Here is a 16,582-nt window from a genome sequence, read left to right on the forward strand (position 1 = left end):
GGCCCCTTGATCTTGGACTTCCAACCATAGTTATTTTCACCATAACTATGATAAAATACATTTATGTTGTTTAAGCCCCGCCAGTATGTAGTATTTTGTTATGGCACCCCTAGCAGACTAATACAGGTGGGTGGTCAGCAGAAGGGCCATATTTGCAATGCATATGATAAATAGATATAATAAACTTATGAAGTATGAAACTAATGGAGATATATAATAGTTTAGGGAGCCATCACTTAAAACAGCCTATATGTTAGGTTGTCTGGATGTAAAGAACAGATATCCCATGGAAACACAAGAATAAAGGACCTTATGGATGTGGTCCTATCTTCAAGGAAGCTGTAGACTTCCAGCAATAGGTTGCACAGTATTTTTTTTAATTTCAAATTTTATTATAAAGGATACATGTGCAGGTTTGTTACATGGGTAGATTGTGTGATGCTGAGGATTAGGGTCCCAATGATTCTGTCACCCAGGACATAAACATAGTATCCAACAGGTGGTTCTTCAACTCTTATCCTCCTCCTCCCTCCCCTGTCTAGTGATCCCCACTATCTATTGTTCCCATCTTTACAATCATGGGTATTCAGTGTTTAGCTCCTACTTATAAGTGAGAACATGGAATATTTGGCTTTCTATGTTATGTTAAGTCACTTAGAATAACGGCCTCCTACTCCATCCATGCAAAGGGCATGAGCTCATCCCTTTTAATGGCTGAATAGTAGTCCATGGTGTATATGTACCATATTTTCTTTATATAATCCACTGTTGATGGGAACTTAGGTTGATTTCATGTCTTCGCTATTGTGAATATCACTGCAATGAATATATGGATGCATGTGTCTTTTTGATAAAATACATTCTTTTCCTTTGGGTATATACCCAGTAGTGGGATTGCTGGGTCTAATGGTAGTTCTCTTTTAAGTTCCTTGAGAAACCTCCAAACTGTTTTCCACAGTGACTGGACTAGTTTGGATTTCCACAACAGTATATAAGCATTCCTTTTTCTCCCAACCTCACCAACATCTGTTATTTTTTCACTTTTTAATAATAGCCATTCCAACTGGTGCGAGATAGTATCTCATTGTGTTTTAGATTTGCATTTCTCTAATGATTAGTGATGTTGAGCATTTTTTCATATGTTGGCTGCTTGTATGTCTTCTTTTGAGAATTGCTTGTTCATGTCTGTTGTCTATTTTTAAAATTAGATTGTTTTTTGCTTGTTGATTTAAGTTCCTTGTAGATTCTGGATTTTAGACTTTTTTTTTTTTTTTTTTGACAGTCTCACTTTGTCACCCAGGCTGGAGTGTGGTGGCACAATCTCGGCTCACTGCAACTCCCACCTCCTGGGTTCAAGAGATTCTCCTGCCTCAGCTTCCTGAGTAGCTGGGACTACACGCACAGGCCATCACGCCTGACTAATTTTTGTATTTTTAATAGAGAGGGAGTTTCACAATGTTGGCCAGGTTGATTTCAAACTCCTGACCTTGGGTGATCCGCCTGCCTCAGCCTCCAAAGTGCTGGGATTACAAGTGTGAGCCAATGCACCCAGCCTAGACCTTTGTTAGATGCATAGTTTGGAAATATTTTCTCCCATTCTGTAGGCAGTCTTTACTCTGTTGATAATTTCTTTTGTTGGGGCACATGGTCTTTAGTGCTCCATCACCAATGTGACTAAACTTGACCTTGGTATGTGACTTTCTGGCAAACTTTAAAATCCTTATTCTTTTCTGCTAATCTGCGTATATTTTCTCTTTTCTATAAGTTCCATTAAACTTCAGCTGGCAATGTGGGGCCATTTAATGTGTCTGATTTTTCCTCAACTTCTGCTCCCATCAATCACTAGCCTATTTGTTCCATAATTCAAAAGATTTAGATTTCTTTAGTGTTCTGGCTACTCTTTGAGTTGCAGGGACCTGCACTAGAGAATTCTCTGGCCCTATCACCTCTCACTGGAAGTGGATAGAGCAGAACCACAAGTCTTTGTTACCTGAGGGCTAACAAGTGGGTTGTATTTGGGAAGGTAATCTGAGCCTCAGTCTGTTAGCATCATCCATATCTCCTAAGGGAAAAAGACGATAGCCCAAGAACACACCTTTGGATCACTCAAAAATGTAATAATTTGATTTTACACTAGGATAAGATACTACTATTGATTCAGGCCCATATGTATGAAAGGCAGAGTATGAATGAATATATGGATATAAAACCAAGATCCAGGAACTATGTCTTACTCCTCACCACCCCCCTGCAAAGCATTGTGAAAGTTGTTCTTCATTAGGTGCCATGGCACTGTTTAGACATTGGAGGAGCTAAAAGGCTGAATATAACCAACAGGTTCAAGCATTGTTTAGTCTTGCAATGGGTTCAAGCATTATTTAGTCTTGCATTCATTGCCCTCCTACAAGGGTATATGTTATGTTCCCTGGAGGCACAGCTTCATTAAGGCCTAGCCCCTTGGAGCCACTGCAGAAGGTTGATTCTTTGGAGTGCCAGGCATTCATCAAGCACTTCATTACATTTAGGGCATGTTCAGAAGATCAGAAATACTTCTTATCTTAACTAGGAACTGAGCAGCTTGTGAAACTGGCCAAATAAATTAGAAATTGAGGCAGCCCATTCTGGTTTTCTAAAAATTGTTTAGGTGTAGTTATTGGGGGTGTGGCCAGATGTGGCACTGTACCTTGTTGGCAAGGTTGAGTCATGTGTACTTACAGCAGTCAACCTCACCAAGGTGTTCCCCAGGTGTCTCGAGAGGGATCTGTTTTCACTACGAAGAGGTCATCTCTCATCAATGAATGAGAAGTTCTCATCTCATTCCTGAGAACTAGAACATTCAGCACACTCACATGCTTTTACATTCCATCATTTTCATGTGCCTCGAGGATAATGGGCTGATGGGATAAAATCTAGTTCCCAACTGTGAGATTGAGTTATAATTAGAATGCACAAGAAAAATGCAGGAGTTAGAAGAAATGGGGGCCAGTTGGGCTCTCTACTGACTTGTCTGTCCAAGGGAATGCCCAGAAGAGGAGAGAGTAGAATCAGAATCCAAAAATTGAGATAAAGATTAGAGGCAGGTTAGTGTAAACAAGCTGGAAGAGCTGGGCAGCAGAGGGCTTTGAGAATGATCAACAGTAACGGGTAGGCTGAGACCAGCACCTAATAAGAGGGTGAAAGCAGTACACTTCTAGAGAAAAATATGTGCAAGTTAACAGGTTTCTGGAATATTTTACATATGGCCAGCACTAATGGTGGGCCAGGGCCAGGTAATTAAAGGGACATAGCTGAAAGAAACCACATCCATTTTACTACCTCGGAAATCTCATTAGACTTATAGTTAGCTACATAATTGAACACTTATTTCATATCTAAGCTCTTTCAAATTGGTTTTCTACCCTCACAACATATGCCGCAATCCACTAAAAACATAGTGGGTTGTGTAGGAATGTTTCTTGATTGACTGATGAATAGAGTCCCTTATTTAGAGAGATTTCCATGTAATTGAACCACTGTCTATTCGTTTTATGTTTGCAAATATTTTTCCAAGGGAGTATTCAATCTCTTTCTCATATACATCCAAGTTATGTCTCTCATGCATGTTTTGTTGCCTGCTTCATAATACAAATAAATTTCTCACTTGCCTCTTCTGCCTAGAGTGGGACAGTAGGTGATATTTCTGGTACTGAATTACCCATTGATGCATCTGCCTGGACATGGAGATGGAGAGTGAAATATGAAGATTACTGCTGGAGGGAAGCTATTTAATTTGGGGTTGTGGCCACAGCAAAACTTGACATGGGTCAACACTAGGAAAGGAGCATGGGATGAATTTATTTGTCATATTGTATTTTTGAAAGATTGACTCATAAATTTCACTTTAGCGATTAACAACATGCAGCCATTACTCAAACTGTTTATTAGTTGCCAAAAAAAATATATCCTGGTGGCTCAAACCTTGAATAATTGTGGGAGGACCTGAGGAGAGGTGGGAAAAAATTCACTCATAATTGTGAGAGGGTTTTTTTTTTGTCCTTTCCTTCCTTCAGCAGTAGGAATACACCCACATTTCTAGTATCAGGACCTCCCTGATTCAGTCCTTTGAAAGGTCCTAAAATACTCTCCTTATTTTTGTGTTAAAAGCTGTCATGGGTTCAGTTAAAGCATAATTTTGCATGTATAAGTTTGAGGGGGTGCGGAACAACTGCATGATTGCAGCTCATCTTTATGATTTCTGGCCAGTTGTTTCTTTTTAAGGACTGACTAATTGCCAGGCATCATATGAATATTCCTAAACCTCTGATGGCTAGCAGAGGCGGTGAAACAGCCATTCCCAAACTCCAGAAACTGGTTTCCCATGGCTCTAAGAGCAGGGCAGAAATTCAACTTTGGAGAAGATGTTCTCTTGGTTCTGCAAGAAGCAGTTTTGAAGAAGTCTCTCATTTTAGCCAGAAAGCTCTCATTCATAAACTTGATATTGACTGTTGTTGACATTGTTGAAAAAAACTGAAAGGCCTTCAGAATGCGATGTTGGCTTCTGTTAAAAAATTCGAAGGGTGGTCTCATGGTTCTTACAAGAGATTTTTTTTAAATGAAGAAATCTGGGGCTGGGCGCGGTGGCTCACGCCTGTAATCCCAGCACTTTGGGAGGCCGAGGCGGGCGGATCACGAGGTCAGGAGATCGAGACCATCCTGGCTAACACGGTGAAACCCCGTCTCTAGTAAAAATACCAAAAAAAAAAAATTGCCGGGCGAGGTGGCGGGCGCCTGTAGTCCCAGCTACTCAGGAGGCTGAAGCAGGAGAATGGCGTGAACCCCCGGGGGGGGGGGAGCGGAGCCTGCAGTGAGCCAAGATCGCGCCACTGCACTCCAGCCTGGGCGACACCGAGACTCCGTCTCAAAAAAAAAAAAAAAATGAAATTTGGGATTTCTTTTGGTGGGTGTGGTGACAGGAGTTTGTGGGTTCTGGGACTCAGGGGGAGAAAAATATGAGAAAGAACTGTGTGTTAGAAAGCAGATCCCTAAACAGGGTGGAAGGCCAGAGGACCAGGGAGAAGAATGGTCTGGAGGATTTCTCTGTGACATAACTGTAGATCAGCTAAAGGGGAAATGAATTAATTTGAGAAAAATATTCTTAAGACAATGGACCATCTTGCAGTCTACTGTTTTGTTGAATGATCCTTCTTTGCATATCAAAGCAACTGATATACTTTGGGTGCTGTATCAGTCAGGGTTCTCCAGAGAAACAGATCCCCCTCCCCCGACCATCCACACACATTTCAAGGAAATTGGCTCATGTAATTGTAGAGGCTTGCAAGTTTGAAGTTTGTAGGACAAGCTGGCAGCTTAGCAACTTGACAGGAGTGGACATTGCAGTCTTCAGGCAGAAGTTCTCCAGGAAACCTCAGTTTTGCTTTTCAGGTTTTCCAGCAGATTGGATGAGGCCCATTCACATTACCAAAAGTAATCTCCTTTTCTTAAAGTCAACTGATTGTGAATATTAACCACACCTACAACATACTTTTTATAGCAGCACCTAGATTAGTGTTTGATTACATTATTGGGTACTAGAGCCTAGACAACACATAAAACTAACTACCATAAGCATTAATATCCATGTTCAAATAGTTTATAGTGGTGATAGTTCTACAGCCCTCAGTTATGTTCCTGTCTTACCTTCATCTTTACAGGCCCTGTCTTTCCTCCCACTCTCCTCTTGGAGGTCCTACTCATATGTTTTAAGAACTCTTGTTGAATGTTTTCTCTTTCGCATTTAGCATTCTTGTTGCTGTTGGGAATATTACCCCAAATTCACTAGCACGTTAGGTCTGTTTCTTCAGGAAATAGTCTACAATAACTCCTAACCCTGATGGTTTCCTAAATTAAAACTGATAGCTTAGTCCAAGTCCATTATTTATTGATTCATTTAATCCTTCATTTATCAACGATGATTTTTAGTACTGACTATATATAAAAATATACTATAAGTCCCGATGCATATATAAGGATGAATAAGATATCTTTATATTCTTTTTATTCCCTGCATTACTATTTAGCTGACCACAGAGAAACACATTTACTACTATTCTGCTCACTTTCAAAGCCTTTTAAATCTTCCTGCATTTTATCCCCATTGACTGGGTTTCCTATAACCTAAAAGATACCAGTATTGTCTGCAAGTATGAGGATTTTATTAGATACTCCCTCATCTAGATCATTTATAAACATGCCTTGGCTTTGATCCTTAGGAATTTTCAGCACTTAAACTTATCCATCTAAAGAATGTATTTATTCCCACTCTTTGTAATCTATGTTAGCTTCTTATTTAGAACGGAACGTTCCTTCAAGCCCATTGTGACTTTTTTAAGTTAAATATTTACCGAAGTGTAACACACATACAGAAAAATAATCATGTGATGAATTTTCACCAAGTGAACAGACCCATGTGACCACTACCCAGTTCCAGAATTAGTTATCAGCGCTCCCCCAAATCCTCCTCATCCCCCATCTTCATTGCACACCCCTGAAAGTAAACAGAAGCTTTCTGATATCATAATTAGTTGCTTTTGCCTGTTTTTAACTGCATATAAATGAAGTTATACAGAATGTGCATTTTTAGTCTTTTTTTTTTTCTCATAACACTATTTCTGAGAGACACAATGTTGCTACAGCCCTGTTGTTCGGAGGAGCAGCCGTTGGTTCATCCTCAGTACTGTATAATATTACACCATGTATCCATACACAATTTGTCCATTCTACTGTTAATGAACTTTTGAGTTGTTTGCCTTTTGGCTCTTTAGTGCTGCTCTGGACATTTGGACATGTTTTTTATTTTTTGATGTGGATGTGTATGTGTTTCTGTCAGACATATACCTGGGAGTGGAATTGTCAAGTCATAGGGCGTATTCAGCTTTAGCAGAGATCGGCAAAAAATTTTCCAAATAGATACATGAATTTATAAGCATTCCTGTTGTTTCATATTCCTATCAACATTTAGTACAATCAGCTTCCAAATTTTACCCTTTTGTTATTGGGGTTTGAATCTCCTTTTCCTAATTAGTAATGATGTTGAATACTTTTAATAGGCTTAGTGGCCATTTTGGTACTCTTTTTGAACTCCCCCCCGCCTTTTTTTTTTTTTGAGACGGAGTCCCACTCTGTTTCCCAGGCGGGAGTGCAGTGGTGTGATCTTGGCTCACTGCAACCTCGCCTCCTGGGTTCAAGCGATTCTCCTTCCTCAGCCTCCCGAGTAGCTGGGATTACAGATGTGTGCCACCACAACTGGCTAATTTTTGTATTTTGAGTAGAGATGGGGTTTAACCATGTTGGTCAGGCTGGTCTCAAACTCCTGACCTCGTGATCCACCCGCCTTGGCCTCCCAAAGTGCTGGGATTACAGGCGTGAGCCACTGCACTGGGCCTTGAAATGACTTTTTAAGTCTTTTGCCTTTTTTATCCCCCCTATGGCTTTATTTTTAAAAATCAATTTGTTGGAGTTATTTATGTATTATTGATACAAATTAGTTATCAGGTATATATTGCAAATACTTCTCATACTCTGTGACTTGCATCTTCAAAATGGTGTCTTTTGATAAACATAAATTCTTAATTTTTTTTTTTTTTTTTGAGATGGAGTCTTGCTCTGTTGCCCAGGCTGGAGTGCAGTGGCGCAATCTCGGCTCACTGCAAGCTCCGCCTCCCGGGTTCACGCCATTCTCCTGCCTCAGCCTCTCCGAGTAGCTGGGACTACAGGCGCCCGCCACCACGCCTGGCTAATTTTTTGTATTTTTAGTAGAGACGAGGTTTCACCACGGTCTCGATCTCCTGACCTTGTGATCCGCCCGCCTCGGCCTCCCAAAGTGCTGGGATTACAAGCGTGAGCCACCGCGCCCAGCCTATAAATTCTTACTTTTAATGTCCAGTATATCAACTTTATGTTTAGCATTTGGTTTACTGTTTTTAAAAATAGTTTTCTTCCACAGGAAATCCTACGTTTTCTTCTAAGGATTTATTGTTTTTACTTTTATATTTAAATCTACTGTTGACCTGGAATTGATTATTTTATATATAGTGTGAGTCTGGGACCAATTTTATTTTCCATAAGGACATCCAATTGACCTAACAGTACTTGAAAAACTAGGATTTCTCCATTGCCTTTAGTATAATATTTGTTAAATAACCATGTACATGTGAATCTGTTTTTGGCCTTTTAAATTATGTCCATTGATCTATTTATAGTTCTTTGGGTCAATATTATTTAGATTGCTTGTACATTTCTCTCACTAATTCTTTCTACTTATTTTATCACTGCTGTAAGGAAATATAATTTTTGTATGTTGATACTGAATCAGGGATTCTACTAAATTCAATTGTTAATTCTGTGTATATGTAGGTTCTTCTGGAATTTCTTATTGTTTGTAAATAGTTATAGTTATATTTCTTCCTTTCCCTTTCTTATATCTTGCTTTTCTTATTTCCTGCTGGGATTTTCAGTAAAATGTCAAGAGAATTGACAAGAGCAGACATCTTCATTTTAGTTTCACTATTAGGAGGAAAGATTTCAATAGTTCATTATTATTACCTCTGCTGTAGGGTTTTGGTAGATACTCTTTATAAAACTTAAAAGTTCATTTAGTGCTCGATATAATATGTTATTAAAAAATTACAATTAAAACAGTGAGATACCACTACACACTTACTAAATATAAAAATCCAAAACGGTGACAACACCCAATGCTAGAGAGAACATTGGGCAACAGGAACTCTCAGTCATTTCTACTAGTAATGCAAAATGGTACAGTCACTTTGGAAGATAATTTGAGAGTTTCTTGGGAAGCTAAAAATACTCTTACCATATGATACAGTGATCACACTCCTTTGTATTTACCCAAATGAACTGAAAACTTATGTCCACACAAAAACCTGCACATGGATGTTTATAGCAGCTTTACTCATAATTGCCAAAACTTGAAAGTATCAAGATGTCCATCAGTAGGTGAATGGATAAACTGTGGTACATCCAGACAATGAAATATTATTTAGCGCTGAAAGGAAATCAGCTATGAACCCGTGAAAAGACATGGAAGAAACTTAAATGCATATTACTAAGTGAAATAAGCCAATCTGAAAAGGCTACATGCTGCAGGATTCCAACTACATGGAAAAGGCAAAACCATGAGACAGTGAAAAGATCAGTGGTTAAGAATAATCATCAAAGGATCACAAATAATCAAATGTTGGGGCCAAGAGTGATGGCTCATGCCTGTAGTCCTAGCACTTTGGGAGGCCGAGGCGGGTGGATCACCAGAGGTCAGGAATTTGAGACCAACCTGGTCAACATAGTAAAACCCCATCTCTACTAAAAATACAAAAATTAGTCGGGTGTGGTGGTGTGTGCCTGTAATCCCAGCTACCTGGGAGGCTGAGGCAGGAGAATCACTTGAACCTGGGAGGCAGAGGTTGCAGTAAGCCAAGATCGTGCCACTGCACTCCAGACTGGGTGACAGAGCAAGACTCTGTCTCTAAATAAATAAATGATCATCAAATGTTGGCTTTTCCTACTTGATTAATATCTGCTTTTATCTTTGAGTTTAATTTACTGTTTTTTAGAGTTGTATATTGGACTCATTGATTTTAGCCTCTCCTCTTTTAAAAATATCTATTTTAAGTCTATAAGTCTTCCTCTAAGCATAGCTTTAGATTTGTTTATACTTTTAGGGCAGTGAAAGTATTTTGTATAATACTGTAATGGATACATGTCACTATACATATGTTCAAACTGATAGAATGTACAACAAGAGTAAACTCTAATGTAAACTATGAACTTTCAGTGATCATTATGTGTTCATGTAACTTTATTGGTTGTAACAAATGACACCACTGTGGGATGTGGATAGTGGGGCAGGTTGTGCATTTCTGGAGGTAGGGGGAACATGAGAACTCTCAGTACTTTCTGCTCAATTTTTCTGTGAACCTAAAATTGCTCTAAAATATAAAGTCTATTAAGTGCATATTTAATATATAAAATATATAATTACATGTATAGTTATTTTTTGACATATATAAAGTTAGCTAGAACTCATCTGGTCATCTGGTCCTGGTGATAATTTTAATGGTAATTAAAATAAAATAGATTTTTCAATAGTAAGAATTGTTACCTTTTATTTCTATCTGATTTTAAAGTTAATGTGACTTTTTATTTTGAATGCATGATACATTTTATCTAATGTTTCTGTTGAGAAGATGCTATGGTTTGAACTTAGGTTTTCCCCATAAAAATTATGTTGAGGCTTTGTCCCTAACGTAACAGTGTTGAGAGGTGATGAGACCTGTAAGAGGCATTTGCGATCCACCTGCATGAAGGGATTAATGCTGTTTTGCGGTAGTGAGTGAGCTCTCGCTCTTTCAAGACTTGATTAGTTACTATGAAAGTGAGTTGTTATGTGAGGCTGCCTCTTGTTTTTGGTCTCCTTGCAGATGTCCAGTTCCCCTTCCACTTCTGCCATGTTATGATACGGCATGAGGCCCTCACCCAGAAGCTGACCAAAAGCAGCTGCCTGATCTTGGACTTCCTGCCTCCAGAACTGTGAGCTAAATAAACCTCTTTTCTTTATAAATTACCTAGTATCAAATATACTGTTATAGCAATAGAAAAAAGACTAAACAAAGAATAATTTTTTTCTTTTTTATTCTTCACTAATATAGGTTAACTACATTGTTTTTTTTTAAATGTAAACTAATCGAACATCTCTGGAATAAACCCCACTTGGTCATGACGTAGTTGTTTTAAATCTCACTGGATTCAATTTGACTCAATATACAAATTTTGTATATTTTTTTACGTTTACATTTATTATTGAAAGTGGTCTGTAGTTTTCTTTTCTTGTAATGTCCTTGCCATATTTTTCTGTCAAGGTTATTCTGAGCTGATAAAATGAGTTGATAAGTGTTATCTCTTCTGCAAGTGTTTGTGCAAGTTTGGTAGGATTTTATTTTTAAATGTTTGATAGAGTTCACTAGCGAAGCCCAGGGTTTTGTTGGTAGGTATGTCTTTAATTGGTGATTTAATTTTGTTTTTTAGATACATAAATTTTATATATTTTTATTTCTTTCTGTGTCATTCTTGGTAAGTGTATTTTTTTCTGGAAGTTTGTCCATTTTATCCAAATTGTCCAATTTATTAACAGACAGTAGTTCAGAATATTATTTATATTTTTTTAAATTTCCAATATAGTATGGCTATGTGTCCCTGCCCAAATCTCATATTGAATTATAATCCCCAGTATTGGAGGTAGGGCCTGGTGGGAGGTGATTGGATCATGGGGATTGATTTCTCATGAATGATTTAACACCATCCCTGTGGTGCTGTTCTTGCCATAGTGAGTGACTTCTTGTGAGATCTGGCTGTTTAAAACTGTGGCACCTCACTCCCTCTTTCTCACTCCTATATTCATCATGTAACATGCAAGCTCCCGCTTTACCTTCTGCCATGATTGTAAGCTTCCAGAGCCCTCCTCAGAAGCAGATGCTGGTGTTATGCTTCCTGTACAGCCTTCAGAACCATGAGCCAATTAAACCTCTCTCCCTACAAATTACCCAGTCTCAGTTATTTACTTATAGCAATGCAAGAATGGCCTAATACAATATCCTAGAATCTAGTAGTAGCATCCCTTTTTGAATATCTGACATTGCTAAATACGGCATTCTCTTTATTCTTGATCAGTCTTATTAGAGGACTTATCTTTTTGTTATTTTCTTAAATAATCAAAATTTTAAGTTTTTTCTATATTTTATGTTTATTTTCGGCCTCGTTAATATCTGCTTTCATCTTTGGGTATAATTTACTGTTCTTTTTTAGAGTTGTATACCTAGCTCATTGATTTTAGCCACTCTTCTTTTAAAAATATACATTTTATGGCTATACATTTTCCTCTAAGATAGCTTTAGCTTATCCCAAATTAATTCAGTTCAAATAATTTTCTAATTTCCATTGCTATTTCTTCTTTGACCATGAGTTACATAAAAGTACACTGCTTTAATTTATAAATACTTGAGAATTTTATAGTATTTTTTTGCTATTGATTTCTAGCTTTATTCCCTTCTTTTTTTTCCTTATTAAGTTACAATGAAATGTTTGCTTGTTTTGTCCCCTCAGTCTCCCAGATGTCTGTGTCTCTTTCAGTGTTTCCTGCATTTCCTATGCTTTCTATTCTCCATTCTACTTTCCTGTCTTCCAATTCATTAATTTACTCTTTAGCTGAGTCTAATCTGCTTTTAAATCTATCTATTGAATTCTTATTTTCAATTATATTTTATAGTTCCAGAATTTCAATTATCTATCTGTCTGTCTGTCTGTCTGTCTGCCTATCTATCTCTATCTATCTATCTATCTATCTATCTATCTATCTATCTATCTATCTATCTATCTATCTATCTATCTATCTATCTATCTATCTATCTATCTATCTATCTATCTATCTATTCTTTTTGAGACAGAATCTTGCTCTGTCGCCCAGGCCGGAGTGCAGTGGTGCAATCTCGGCTCACTGCAGACTCCACCTCCTGGGTTCAAGTGATTCTCCTGCCTCAGCCTCCTGAGTAGCTGGGACTACAGGCATGCACCACCATGCCTAGCTAATTTTTGTATTTTTTGTAGAGACAGGGTTTCACTGTGTTGGCCAAGATGGTCTCGATCTCCTGACTTTGTGACCTGCCTGTCTCAGCCTCCCAAAGTGCTGGGATTACAGGAGTGAGCCACCGTGCCCAGCCTCAATTATAGTATTTTTGTAGTTTCTAGTTCTCAGTCGTAATTTCTATTTTGTTATCTACTTTCCTGACAAAATTAATCACAGTTACTTAAAAATTCTTGTTTGTTAATATTTGAGTTACCTATGGGTCTATTTTTATTGTCTGTTTTTCTTCCTTCTTCATTTTATTTCTTAGCATGCTTATTAATTTTTGATGAAATGCTGAACATTTCATGTAAAAACTTTGAGAGATTCTGGGTGCAAACTCAGTGCGAAGTGCTGAGCTTACTTTTTTGGTAGTCCCTTTTTTCTGAGATATAGCCCTTTATAATCCCAGTTGTTTTCTCCCCAGTCCCATGAAATTGCCAAAAGTTCTGCTGGTTTCTCTGGTACCAAGCAGTGGATCTTCTACCTGACTTCTTGTCCTCTCTCTGGGCCTAGAGTTGGCAAACTCCCTAAGAAGAAAGAAGCAGGCAGATGACGAATTTATATCAGTGAGCTTTTCTTCTCTCCAGGATGATGTCTCTTCAAGTTCTGGTTGCCTTATCACATATTTGATCTTAGCTGGAAGTGAAAGCCTTTTATTTTATTGATATAACCTTTGCATCAGAATGTTGAATAATATCTAGAAAGATTATTTGTCCTGTAATTGTTTAATTCTAATGAAGTTATTTATAAATGCATATTCAAAAGCACAGATACTGGAATTTGGCTCCTCTAGCAATAATTTCAATACTTTATGGATGTTTTCTTACCCTTAGTCATAAAAGAAAGGTAGATAAAAAGCATAATTTGTTCAACCATTTACACAGAAAAAGAAGACATAATGCTATTAACATAGGGATAATTTCATGTTTCCATAGCAATTTGCTACGAATAAAATCTTAGCTTTTATGTTTATTTCTTACAACACTTATTTGGGAAAGAAGTTAGATGAATTCTGGAATTAGGGTAGAAGATTGTTATGTGGCCAAATTAAAAATTAGTAGGAGAGTTTTCTTTCTTGGCACTAGGACTTTTTCACTGTAAAATAATTTTTAAAAATTTTTGCAAGGCAGTATCTCCTGGAGGAAAATTCTTAGACACAGAGCGTGACAATAGATGGTCACAGGAAATCCTTTCTGGTTGTGTCACTCTAGGAAAGTCCCTATCCTCTGTGACCCTCAGTGCCATCATGTATAAAATGGAGAGGATAGATCCTGCTCTTCTTATGTCATGGGATTTTTGTGAAGACTGAAAGAGATCATGTGCGCAAATGTAGTCTAAAACAACCTGTGTATATAAATCCGTGGCATAACAGTTTCTTAGACTCAGATATTTAAAGTTCAAGTGGTTTCTCTGCTCTGAACCCTTGATTTGAAATTGTTTATCTGTCTATTCTGTGTTAGGGTGTGCTAGATTGTTGCTTCTCTAAATGCAAAGGTTAAACCAAAATCTCCTCTGCACCCAAATTTCACAAATCCAAGCTAAACAAAGCATTCTGTCTGCTTCCTGCTGTCTTATTACTCCTGATATCTCCCCAGTTACAGCTAACAGTTTATATCTATAATCCTTTTAACCTCTCCTCAGCCTCATTTTACATCCCTATGTGTCCCTGCCATAGTTTATTATCCTCCTCCTGTTTGGATTAAAGGTGTTAAACTGCAAGGGCTTGTTTGAAACCCAGTTAAGACACTATTCTCAGCCCCAGCTAATAGTACTCAATTATATTTGCATGGTAAAGTTTTTTCTCTACTGTTTCCCCCAACTGAAAGATCACAAGCACAAAATGGGGAGCAGCCCTTGGCATTCCTATCACCTACTCTGTTTTCTTTTTCTTCTTATCTAGACATACTTTTGCTTGTACAGGGCTGGCTTTTTATCCCCTGCTCCCTAGATGATTTTGGCCCGTTTTCAACTCTCATTCTTTTTGTGGCATTGGGAGTAGTTAGTCATTTGTGCATCAGTGAGAAGAGGGATTTAGTGAATAGGAAGACCATAGACTTTCCTCTTTGGTCCTTCCTTCCTTGACAAAGTAAATCCCACTGAAAAACAGCATTAATAGAGCATGACGGTTTGAAGAATAGAGCCCTAACTGTTGACATTTCTGTTGTCAAGCTAGGTATTATGCTGTGATAAAGAAAAGACACATTTTTAAAAAAGACAATCTCCATGGCATTAGGTTTATTAGTGCAATATCATTGTCATTGTTCTCGATTCCCCAATACACTTAAGGGCCTATCAATATTTCCATTAAAAAATCCCATTTGCTGTCATTTAAAAGTAGCCTGGCTATGTCAGATCATTTAAACTGAAATTATAGATCAATTATTTTTAGGTTTATTATTGAATGTCAAGGGTGGTTAAATTCACTGAATTGGTAGGGGTTGGATAGTCTCTGTTCTGGAAGAAAATGGTCAGTGTAAAGACAGGACATTTTGCAGGTCCTAGGGAGAAGATAAGACATTTAACTTAACATGAATCTCTGTTAGTTATCCATGTGTATCAGTGAAAGAATAGGTTTACTTATCGGGATCAGAAATGACCCCAAATAATCTTAGTTCTTCATTCAAGAGATATGAAAGCTAATTGCTCACTAGATATAATAAAAAGAGGTCAGCACCCTCTGGCCTCAGGGGTGATACAGCCATCTATTGAGCACTCACGTGGCACATGTCATGTTAGGTAATAAGCACAGTAACCAAACAAGTTAGGCCTATAGTATTTTACAGATGAGGAAATTGAGATTCCAATAAGTTAAAAAACTTCCCAAATTAAGCAGCTAATGGGTTTGATGCCAAAGCCCTTAATTTTCTTTTGTACCACTGAAACACATAAAGTGATTTTTCTACTACCACCTGGCCATGGTTTCTCTATCCTGTTTGACAACTGGGGAGAGGCTGTCCACATTGAAAGGTGCTTCCTGCTTCTGCCTGAAATGGTCATCGATATGTGGATAACATGAGAAAGAGATCATATTTTTTAAGATCCCATAGTTTTCTTTTATCTCGTTCATTAGTTTGGCCGAAACACTTTTTTTACTGCCACCCGCAATATGTGCAAGTGTTCCTTTTATCATCTAACCTAAAAATAGATATTGTTACTTTTTTTGTATTTTTGCCAGTATGATTCTTTTACAGTGATGTCCCTTGTCAAACACTAGCCTCACCACTAGTGAATTTCACTATCATTTCAGCATCTCCTTGTAGGTCCTTTGAATTGCTGCTTTGTGAATTGTCTGTTCACATCCTTTATCTTATGTTTTCCCTGATTTCTTTGCCTTTTATCTTATTTTGGTTATATTTTAATTTAGCAATTGTTGGAAAATAGATTGGGCTTTGGATATAGGTTAATTAAGCACAGCTATGCCAGGTGTCGCTAAATCAGCCCATACATTGGAGTGGTAAATCTTGAGAAAATTGGGAGATTCTTGTACATCTTTCTCTAACATACTCTGAAAAAGTGGGATTCTCAGCATTGAGATAAGCCTTTTCTCTTCCAAAAATTACAAGAGGGGCTTGCTATAGTGTCTACTCCATGGATTTTTAAAGTTGCTTGTGGTAGGTATCTACACAGAAATTGTAGCTTAAGCATCAGCTGTGATAAAACTGGCATGATACTTATTCATCAATCATATTACTTTTTCACATCACAGTGATACTATTTAAAGCCAATTAAATGGAATTCAAATCAGGATTGTTTTCATTGAAAAGCACATGTGTCTTCATTGAAGACTATTTGCTTGCTAAATTGGATGTTTTACCTTTGAGCTATTGAAATCTTTTTTTTTAATCTTGTAAATAGAGGAACATTCTTCTGGTATTCCAACACTAAAATAAAATTTATGCTTGCTTTAAA

This window comes from Hylobates moloch, unplaced genomic scaffold (genome assembly GCF_009828535.3).
Source record: "Hylobates moloch isolate HMO894 unplaced genomic scaffold, HMol_V3 SCAFFOLD_14, whole genome shotgun sequence".
Classification (NCBI taxonomy): Eukaryota; Metazoa; Chordata; class Mammalia; order Primates; family Hylobatidae; genus Hylobates; species Hylobates moloch.